The sequence below is a fragment of the Rhinopithecus bieti genome, unplaced genomic scaffold (assembly GCF_001698545.2).
Source record: "Rhinopithecus bieti isolate Rb0 unplaced genomic scaffold, ASM169854v2 scaffold_15643, whole genome shotgun sequence".
Taxonomy (NCBI): Eukaryota; Metazoa; Chordata; class Mammalia; order Primates; family Cercopithecidae; genus Rhinopithecus; species Rhinopithecus bieti.
In genome coordinates, this window is record NW_016808215.1 from 48962 (window position 1) to 60041 (window position 11080).

Sequence of the window (11080 nt, forward strand, 5' to 3'; positions counted from 1 at the left end):
TCTGATGGTTTTCTTGAGTAATCTGCCCATCTGGAGGTCCAATTTGCATCATCTTGATATTGGCCCAGGGGTGGTGGATGAATTGTTCATAACTGCCCCTAAGTGGGAGGATTGTGCGGCTGATTTGTTTAGTCTCTATGTCTGTTTTGCTTTAAAATTAGTCCCTGGAATTTCTAAGCAAGCACAATTATATAAGGGAGCACTGTGCATGAAGTACCTGGTGGGAAAGGGAGAGATGAAGAGTTTTAACATATAAGGCCACATTCTGAGATTGGGGAGGAAAGGGAGAAAAGTTTTTAAATGCATTTCAAAGCTGGAATACTCTGTTAGAATTCCCCACTGTCAAACTTCATCCTATTTTTATGGAAAGTGGGCAACACAGTTAATCTGGCTGCTTCCTGCTGAAAGGGGGCATACTTGGGAAGTACCAGAATGGAATGTATTCACTTGGAGTTGGAAATATATCCGCATTCCCAGATCTATAGCAGGAACTTGCTGGAGCCGTACAGTGGGAGGACCAAGGACCTAGGAACTTTTGAGAAAGTCTGTCCTCAGTGTATAACAGTAGTAAAATCCACAGCAGCTGATGAGGACAATGAGAAGAATACCAACCATACTGTATATGAAAGTCTTTTATGAGGAAGTCAGCTGGACCACACTGTTCAAGGGTCCTGGGAGAGGATCCTATATCTGTATCAGAAATATGGGTGTCCAATGCATGCATAGCTTGGGTCATATTGTGAGAATAATGTGGTATATATACACAATACTTAGTCTTTTTTTTTTTTTTTTTTCCTGAGACAGTCTTGCTGTGTCACCCAGGCTGGAGTGCCATGGCACAATCTTGGCCCACTGCAACCTCTGCCTCTCAAAATCAATTCTCATGCCTCAGCCTCACCAGTAGGTGGGATTACAGGTGTACACTACCATGCCCAGCTAAGTTTTGTATTTTTAGTAGAGAGGGTTTCACTATATTGGCCAGGCCAGTCTCAAACTCCTGACCTCAAGTGATCCACCCTTTTCGGCCTCCCAAAGTGCTGGGATTACAGGCACTGTGGTCCGTTGCTCCCGGACAGAACATTCAGTCTTAATCAGTGCAGAAGGACTGCCTTGTGCTGAGTCAGGGTATCTAAGGCTGTATAGTTCTGCAGGGCCACTTGTCTAATCTTGTGAGGGTCTTTCAGTGAGAAAGGGAATGGCATGTTGGATATTATTAAAAGTAGCGGCCGTATGTTTAACCAGGTCTTTTATTTGTAATTTTACATCTATGGCCACTGCCTGGGGGGGAAGAAAAAGACTAGTGGGTACAACCACCTTGATGCCTATTTTTGATGGGGTTGTCTAGCCTTTACACTTTCCCAGTTGGCATGGAGAGAGTCTAAATGGGAAAGGATACATCCTGGTAGGGAAGGGCGCCCGCAGGTGCGTCTACCAGTCCAGTTGTAAGTGTTGGGAAAAGGGCTTGTGGGGTGCCTACATAAACTGGCCATAAAAATATGGGACAATAATTTGTGGAAAGCCACAAGAGGCCGTTGAGGAAGAAAGCCTCCTAATTGCCATCATGTTCCCATACTCAGAGTGAGACCTGCTCTCTTATCTGTAAACACTGTGTTCAAGAAAAAAGACACTCCTTTAAAGCATTGAAGTGTAGACAGATATGCAGGCTCCTTTTTAAGCCCACTCCCACCAGCTGCTCTCCGATAAATTAAAGATACACTGTTTGAGCACAAAGGAGATTCACTTAAACCACCACTGCTGTAGATCATGCGTATAACGCACTGCCTCCCTTTCACTGTTTTGCCCTGAACATCTTAGATCTAAGTGATTATACTCAATAAATAGTGTAGAGACTGAAACTCTGGACCTTTGCAGCTTCTGATTTGCTCTGGCCCCCCGGCTCCCACCTTTATGAACTCTTAACCTGTCTCTTCTCATTCCTTTGTCGCCACTTCGCCACTGGACTTCAGGTACCCTACCGATGGTGTTAAGGCTGGTCCCCAACAGTAAGGCCAACCATGAGTGCTGCAGACCCATAGCAAACCCCAGGGGGAAGGATAAGGCTCTGTTATGGAGGTGGATGCTATTTTGATTGTGCATCGTGGTCACATGTTATTAGTCAGTCCAAGGGTTTGGCCACATTGTTGAAGAGGTAATCATCCCATATCGTGGGAGATAGTGCAGGGTGTACTGTTACTGTGTTTTTCAGTGCATAGAAGTCTTGACCCATTACCTGGATTTACGCTGCCCTCAACCATCCTATGCCATCATGTATGGCATATCCTGTAGTGGGGGTGGCATTAACCTGTTTATGAACCAGAAGGAAAATATGTTTATGTGTTTTCTCAGAGGTGGGGAACTCATGGTAAGTGCTGCTCTAATCATAGAAGGGAAACAGGTGAGTATTTTTACCCTAAGTATAAAAATACTCAAGTGCTCAGGTTAGCAGTTTGTATGCACCATGGCAAGCCTGTGATTAAAGAAAGGGGTGGCACCCCGCAGACCCAACAGTCTTTTATTGTAGAGGTGACTCACCAGCTGTGCCCATTCAGCAAACAGGTTAGTTTTAGCAAAGATAAAGAATGTACTTATAACTGTACAATTCATTAACAATTCATGTTAACAGAAGGGTGTTACTTATTTGTATGATTTTTCTTTAATAAATAGCTTTAGGTCCTCTTGGTTTACATGACCAAGCAGTCTGGTTGTCTGAGGTATCAGGTTGAGGAGGAGCTGCCTTCACCTGAGTGTGATGTATCCATGGTCTGATTCCATCCAATCTGACAGATGAATGGATGGTTGAGTTACTGTCTACTTTTTGGCTAGCTGTTGGTCTGGCCCTTGGTTTCTCTAGGATTTTAGTAGCACTTTATTTTCAATTCATAAAGATCTTGACCCATTACCTGGATTTACACTGTCCTCAACCGTTCTATGCCATAATGTATGGGAAAGTAGAAAGGGTGAATGAGTATTATTTAATTTAAAATTTGTAGGGTTTTAAATTACACAAAAAGTCTATAAGCATTTATCTCATTTATATGTACTCAATATTTTCTCATTTTTAACAGCTTATCTAGATTACTACTGAAAACAGATATCACATAAAGTTGGTCATTATTTAAAGTTATTTCCCCGTTAACCATTTTTTAAAGTCTGAATATCAGATATAAATCTAACTAAGAGCCTTAAACACTGGGCATTTTGCCAATAACTCAGAAGATTTAGCTGTTTTCGTTAAACTAACAATTGTAAATTTTATTTAAAAAAAAAAAAATTGCACAAAGATTACTCTGTTTTCAGTTGGGTTTATCTCAGAAACTTTGTGCCAAACTGTGACACCTTAAAACATTTAGCCAAGGCAACTATAAAACTTATTTACCCCAACAAAAATGTATGCTGACAATTCTGAAGACATTTTAATCTTACTAATGATTTTAAAACCAGTTTTATTTACTGAAGATCTGTGTGAACTTGAAGCATTTGTACTTACTTAATTTATAATACTCATCTACTTATAAGGTCATTTGGTGGCATGCTGGAGCAACACATAACAATACATGTTACATACATGTAATGCAATCACATAAACATATCNGCCAATAACTCAGAAGATTTAGCTGTTTTCGTTAAACTAACAATTGTAAATTTTATTTAAAAAAAAAAAAATTGCACAAAGATTACTCTGTTTTCAGTTGGGTTTATCTCAGAAACTTTGTGCCAAACTGTGACACCTTAAAACATTTAGCCAAGGCAACTATAAAACTTATTTACCCCAACAAAATGTATGCTGACAATTCTGAAGACATTTTAATCTTACTAATGATTTTAAAACCAGTTTTATTTACTGAAGATCTGTGTGAACTTGAAGCATTTGTACTTACTTAATTTATAATACTCATCTACTTATAAGGTCATTTGGTGGCATGCTGGAGCAACACATAACAATACATGTTACATACATGTAATGCAATCACATAAACATATCTAAATATGTACACACATATATACAAACAAAGATCCAACAGCTTTTACCTTAGAGTTCTAGCCATAAGGTAGCAATACAGAGTCACCATTTTATAAAAGATAGCTGTATCCAAAAAAAAATTTTTTTTTTTTTTAATGAAATGGAATCTGTTTACATGGCTAAACTTTGTTTGCCCTGATAGGTAATCCAAGAAAAGGGTGGATCAAAATTTTGGGTAAAACAGTTTTATGGCAGTTTTAATTTTAAAACCTCTTTTACTTTTTTTAAATTAAGTTTTAAAGGAGTTTGCAATGTTTATATTTTAGCCAGAACTAGCTGAACTGTATAAGAATAAAAAATTATCTACATTACTTTGAAACAGTGAGTTTTATCTCAACATCAGTAGCTTACTAACAGTAGAGTCAACACAGGCTGAAAACAAAAGAGAGACATAAATAGAGAGCTTTAGAAGATTCTGCTTAACTTTATAGTTGCAGGTTAACCATTTGAGCTCTGAATTTTTATTGCTGTAATTTTCCCATCAATTTAAAATGTGTACAAAAACGGCCATAGATACATAACCAGCTGGATTCCCAGATAGTCTAGAAAAGAATTCTCACACATTCTCCTCCCCACAAAGCTTGACACAAGTGTCTAAAACATTCTAAAGTCTCAGAGTTACAAAATTGGTGGCCAAAATGATAAACCCTGCTTTTCCCCTAGCAAGGAGAGGAGCAGCCTATCTTGCTGCCCTCTGATAATCAGTTGGACCTACCTGGTCTTGGCTGGTGGGATGGAAACTGCCAAAGCACCCTCAGAAGGATAGGTACCACTAAACAGACAGAAACCACAGATGGATCCAGTGTAGACAGTGTTCCAGACTGGTACTCAGGGTATTTTAGAGAAAAGTCCTGAGATCTTGTCTCAAACCCAGATGGGACCATAGAGTGACCTGCATTAGGTCCTGATGGCTGGAAAGCCCAGATGGCAAAGACAGAGGATTTCTGGATGCACTCTGGTTTCCCAGTTCTTGAAGCCCATCAGCTCCCCAGATGTGGCTTTCCTCACTCCAACAGAGTATTATAGCAGCTGATGCCATGAAGAAGAGGGAAGGGCAAATCCCCAAGACAAAGAGTATTGACAGTTGTTGGGAATTCTGTAAGGTCCCAACTGCAGGGTCAGCTAGCCATAAGCAGCTAGCATTTGCAAGTGACTGCTGTACTGCCTGGTAGCATGAATGGGTAAGTTCTGGCATCTGCTGTGCCCAATTGCTCCATTCATTGGAAACCAGGTGTACAGGCTGAGCTGCTCAAAACACACAGTTCCTCACATGGGGCACGAAATTTGTAACCAGCTAAAATCCAGTGCTTGCCACTCAAAGGCTGAAAACACAAGTGAGGTGTAGTGAAAGAAATGCAGTTTTATTAATTGAATGCAAGTAGTTGGGGAATGGCCAAGCTCATGCCTTAAAAGTCCAGTCTCACTTTTTGGGTTGACTGAGGGGGTTTAAGAAGGAAAACTTGGTGTGGGACATATGTGTGGGAGTGATACAGGAAAATGCAGATCTGTATGTCTTGTTCCAATGGATATCTTGAGTAATTGCCCATCCAGAGAAATAGTTTGTGTCATCCTGATTTTGGCCCAATTAGTGGTGAACTAACTGTAACTCTCCCTAAGTGAGAGGATTGTGCAGCTGGGTCTCTATGTCTGGGCTGTTTTATAATTAGCCCCGGAATTTCTAAGCAAACACATAATTAGATAAGCAAGCACTGTGTGTGGAACTACCTGGTGGGAAAGGGAAATATAAAGAGTTTTAAAGTACAAGGCTATGTTCTGAGATTGGGAAGTGTATTAGCTTGTTTTCATGCTACTGATAAAGACATACCCCAGACTGGGTAATTTATACAGGAAAAAGGGTTTAATGGGCTTACAGTTTGACATGGCTGGGAGGCCTCACAATCATGGTGGAAGGCAAGGAGGAGCAAGTCACATCTTACATGGATGACAGGCAAAGAGAGAGCTTGTGGAGGGATACTCCCCCTTTTTTTTCTTTTTGAGACGGAGTCTCTGGATTGCAGCAGGCAAAGAGAGAGCTTGTGCAGAACCCCCCACCTTTATTTTTTTTTTTTTTTTTTTTGAGATGAGGTCTCACTCTGTCACCCAGGCTGGAATATAGTGTGTAGATCTCGGCTCACTGCAACCCCCCCCCTTCCAAGGTTCAAGCAATTCTCCTGCCTGAAAAAAAAAAAAAGCCTCCTGAATAGCCAGGATTACAGGCACGCTCCTGGGCGCTAATTTTTGTTTTTTTGTTTTTTTTGTTTTTTTTGTTTTTTTTTTTGAGAACGGAGTCTTGCTCTGCCGCCCAGGCTGGATGCAGTGGCCAGATCTCGCTCACTGCAAGCTCCGCCTCCCGGGTCCACGCCATTCTCCTGTCTCAGCCTCCCGAGTAGCTGGGACTACAGGCGCCCGCCTCCGTCGCCCGGCTAGTTTTTTGTTATTTTTTAGTAGAGACGGGGTTTCATCCGTATTAGCCAGATGGTCCCGATCTCCTGACGCTCATGATCCGCCCGTCTCGGACCTCTGCCAAAGTGCTGGGATTACAGGCTTGAGCCACCGCGCCCAGGCCCAATTTTTGTATTTTTAATAGAGACAGGGTTTCACCATGTTGGTCAGGCTTGTCTCGAACTCCTGACCTCGTGATCCGCCTGCTATGGCCTCCCAAAGTGCTGGGATTACAGGCATGAGCCACAGCGCCCAGCCAAACTCCCCTTTTTAAAACCATCAGATCTTGTGAGACTTATTCACTATCATGAGAACAGCACAGGAAAGACCTGACCCCTTGATTCAATTACCTCCTACCAGGTCCCTCCCACAACACATAGCCAAACCATATCAGGAAGGAAAGGGAAAAAAGTTTTAAGATGCATTTGAAGACTGAGACACTCGGTTACAGATGTATGTAAATGGATGTTCACAGTTGCATTGTTGATAATAGCAAAATTTGCATTTATCAGTTGGACTGACAAAATATTTGATGACTTATCCATTCAGTGGAATATAGAGTGAAATGAGAGGAGGTAAATTTATAATTATTGACATTGGTAGTTACTCAGAATATGTTTAGGAAAGTGGGCAGAGACAGGATTTTGTATGAATGTGTATATATGTATATGTGATGTGTGTATATATGTATGTATACATATGATCTTGTTACTTTAAGGGGGCGAGTGTAGTAATTTTTAACATTTTTGTAATGTTTTTTAAATGTTCTAAAACTTTTATTTTGAATTAATTCTAAACATTAAGAAAAGATGCAAGAATAATACAAAAGAATCCCACATATTCTTGGGGTCTCTAATGTGATTGCAGTTAAACCTGTGCATTTCCACGTCTACTGCCTGAACTGAGAGAACGACACAGCTTTGGTTCCTCAGGCATGTGACCTCTTCAGCATGGTGACTTCACAGAAACTGGACATTACATGGTGGCTCAAAGCTAGTATCCAGATAAAGCCAGCGCAAGTACTATGGCCTTTTCTAATCTAGCGTTGGAAGTTCCAACATCACTTCTGCCTCAGTTCATTGAGACAGTGAAAAGCCTATCCACAATCAAGGGGGTAGGAAAATAATCTGTAAACATATTTTAAGACCATTGTAGGTTGATACAGTAATGTTTCCTAACCTACAGAATTTATTCAATTTCCACAGTCGTCCTATAATGTTTATAGCATTTTGTATTTCAGGGTCCAATCTAAAATGTGTCATGCCCTGCATTTCATTGTCATGTTTCTTTAGTTTATAACCTAGATCAGTTCCATAGCCATTTTTTCTTTCATGAAATGAGCCTTTTTGAAGACAACAAGCTATTTTGTAGAACAATCCTAAATCTGAGTTTGAGTCCTCATTAGATTCAAGTTAAATGTTTGTAGATTGAGTATTGCATGAATAATGCATACTTCTCAGTGCATCACATCAGGAAACACATGATGCGTTTTGTTGGTGTTAGCATTGATAACTTGTATAAACTGGTGTCTCCCAGGTTTTTCCACTAAAAAATGGCTATTTTGGCTTTGAAATTGATAAGCAATTTGCAGGAAGATCTTTGAGCAATTTGTGTGGAAGATCTCATCTTTCACCCACTGGTTTTAGTGTTCATTGATGATTCTTGTCTGAATCAATTATTACTGTGATGACTGCAAAATGATGACTTTCTGACTCCGTCGTTCCTTCTATTTTTAGGAATTGGCATCCTACTGTTTGTTAGAAGAGCTTTTCCTTCCCCTACCCCCATATCTCTCTACCTGTCTGTCGTCCATATGAACCTTTGTTTTCTGATACAATAATATATTAGGTTTATCTTGTATATTCCCTGTCCCAGCCACAGATTCTGTAGAGCTCTGATTGCTTTTAGTGGGGAATGATACTTAGAAACCAAGATCTGGGTGCTGTGCATACTAATCATTATTGGGATAATAGTCGTGTGTGTGTGTGTCTGTGCAAAATAATGATCTCTCTCATTTTAAATAAGTATTGCAGGATTCTTGCTAAGGTATTTTCCCATTCCAAATTTACTTCTTTCTCTAAGAGTCAGAAATTGGCCCCCAGCATCATCAGTATGTTTACTCATCTGTTCAGTTCTCCAGTACATGGCAAGTAGTTTTGGAGTTGCCAAATAACATGAATGCACATAACAAACTTAGTTAGTGTTCATGATTTGTTTGCAGGTCTTTTTCTCTTTAGACCAAGTATATATAGATAAAATTCTTTATTCAGGCCAAGCGCAGTGGCTCATGCCTGTAATCCCAGCACTTTGAGAGGCCAAGGCAGGAGACTCACTTGAGCTCAGGAGTTTCAGACTAATCTGGGCAACATGGTGAGACCGTCTTTACAAAAAAAATTGGCTGGGCATGTTGGTGCATGCCTGTAGTCCCTGGTACTCAGGAAGCTGAGGTGGATTGGTTGAGTCCGGCAGGTTGGGACTATAGTGAACTAGGATTGCACCACTGCACTCCAGCCTGGTCAACCTGTCTCAAAACAAAACAAAACAAAACAAAAAAAAAAAAAACAAAAAAAAAAAAACCAGACAATCTCTTGCCACAAATGACAGGATTCTATTATTTTAATGGCTGGACAATATTCCATTGTGTGTGTATATACCACATTTTCTTTCTCCTGTCATTTGTAGCAACATGGATGGAACCAGAGGATATTATGTTAAGTGGAATCATCCAGGCATAGAAAGACACATTTTGCATATTCTCATTCCTATATGGGAACTAAAAATATTGATCCCAAGGAGGAAGTGATTTAGAATGGTGGTTATCAGAGGTTGGGATGGACAGGGGTGAGGGAAAGATGGAGAGGTTGGTTAATGGGTACAAAAATATGATTAGATAGAACAGTGTCAGTAACACTAGAACTTATTTATTCTATCTAATCAATAACACAGTAAGGCAACTACAGTTAACAATAATTTATTGTATATTTCAAAATAAATAGAAGATTTAGAATGTTCCCAATACAAAGAAATGATAAATGTTTGAGGTGATGGTTATCCCAATTACCATGATTTGATCATTACACATTGTATGTGCACAAATCAAAATATCAATGCATCCCATAAATATATACAACTATTAATATATTAATAAAAACTATTTCAAGTGTTTATTTTTAGAAAAAAATTAATTTTACTCTGGAAAATATATATACTTTAAAAGATTCTCCAGAAGGTTGATGCATGGTTCAAATGGCAAACCATAACCCACAGTACCTCTATGAATATTTGTTTAGATATGATATATTTAGGAAAATGAAAAGTCTCTACATGACTAAGAGCAAAAAGAGGTTCATAAAATAGCTGCTTTAGAAGTGCACAGAAAAGGGAGTATGATATGAGAATGTTAACTGAGCATCTATTCTTTAAGTAAATTTCCTCAGTAGGTTGAAATGAACAGATATGGGAATCAACTCAACCAGAAGGGCAGAGGTGAGGGAATCACAGAAGAATTGACCCAGAGCCCTATTTCAACCAGACCTAGTCCTGTCCTACCTGTATTCTTTTTGATGTTTGTTTTGTTTGAGATGGAGTCTCACACCGGCCCCCTGGGCTGGAGTGCAATGGTGCCATCTCGGCTCATGGCAACCTCCGCCTCCCGGGTTCAAGCGATTCTCCTGCCTCAGACTCTTGAGTAGCTGGGATTACAGGCACCGGCCATCACACTCGACTAATTTTTGTATTTTTAGTAGAGACGGGGTTTCACCATGTTGATCAGGCTGGTCTCGAACTCCTGACCTCGTGATCCACCCGCCTCAGCCTCCCAAAGCGCTGGGATTACAGGCATAAGCTACCGTGCCCAGCCTCTTCTTTTTAATTATGCATGCCAATAAATTTTGTTCCAGCTAGTTGGAGTGTGATTTTCTATTTCTCACAATTGAAAACATCTTGATTTAAACAACCATGAGCTCCAGCAGCCCACTCTAGTAATCTGGTGGTGACAAAGCAGAGCATTATTGGCCCTGTATTTCTTTTTTTGTTTTTATCTTTTTTATTTATTTTTTCTTTTTCATTTATTGGCCCTGTATTTCTGATGGTAGCATGAAACAAGATATGATGGAACTTAAGTACTCATTGTCCTGGAAGGTAAGGTTCAGGACAAAAAAAACCAGTGGGAAACTTTCTCCCACCTCCACTAAATATACACCTGAGTAAACCCTTCATCCAATTAGTATGATTTGATCATCACACACTGCATAACGTGTAATGATGTCTGAGAAGTGTGGGGTGTTGTCCAAAATGCTGTGTCCTTAACAGGTTAGTCTAACACCTAAAATGCATGCCATATGATGTTCCCCTTTTTTGCAAAACCTTTCTCATGAAGCTTTATGGAACTAAAAACCAGTTGGGATTTTTTTCTTCATTCAGTCTGTTTCTATCACAAAAGCTCCCAGAAAGAAAGATAGCAAAAGGCCCCACCAAAGAAACACAGCACAGCTGTACACTGTATGGAAAAAGTCTTAAATGATCAGATAGAAATTTTGGCCTGTTACTGCTTGAAAAATGAAGCTGAACTGAGGACAGAAGCCAACTGCTAAAATATTACTCAAATTGTAGACTGCA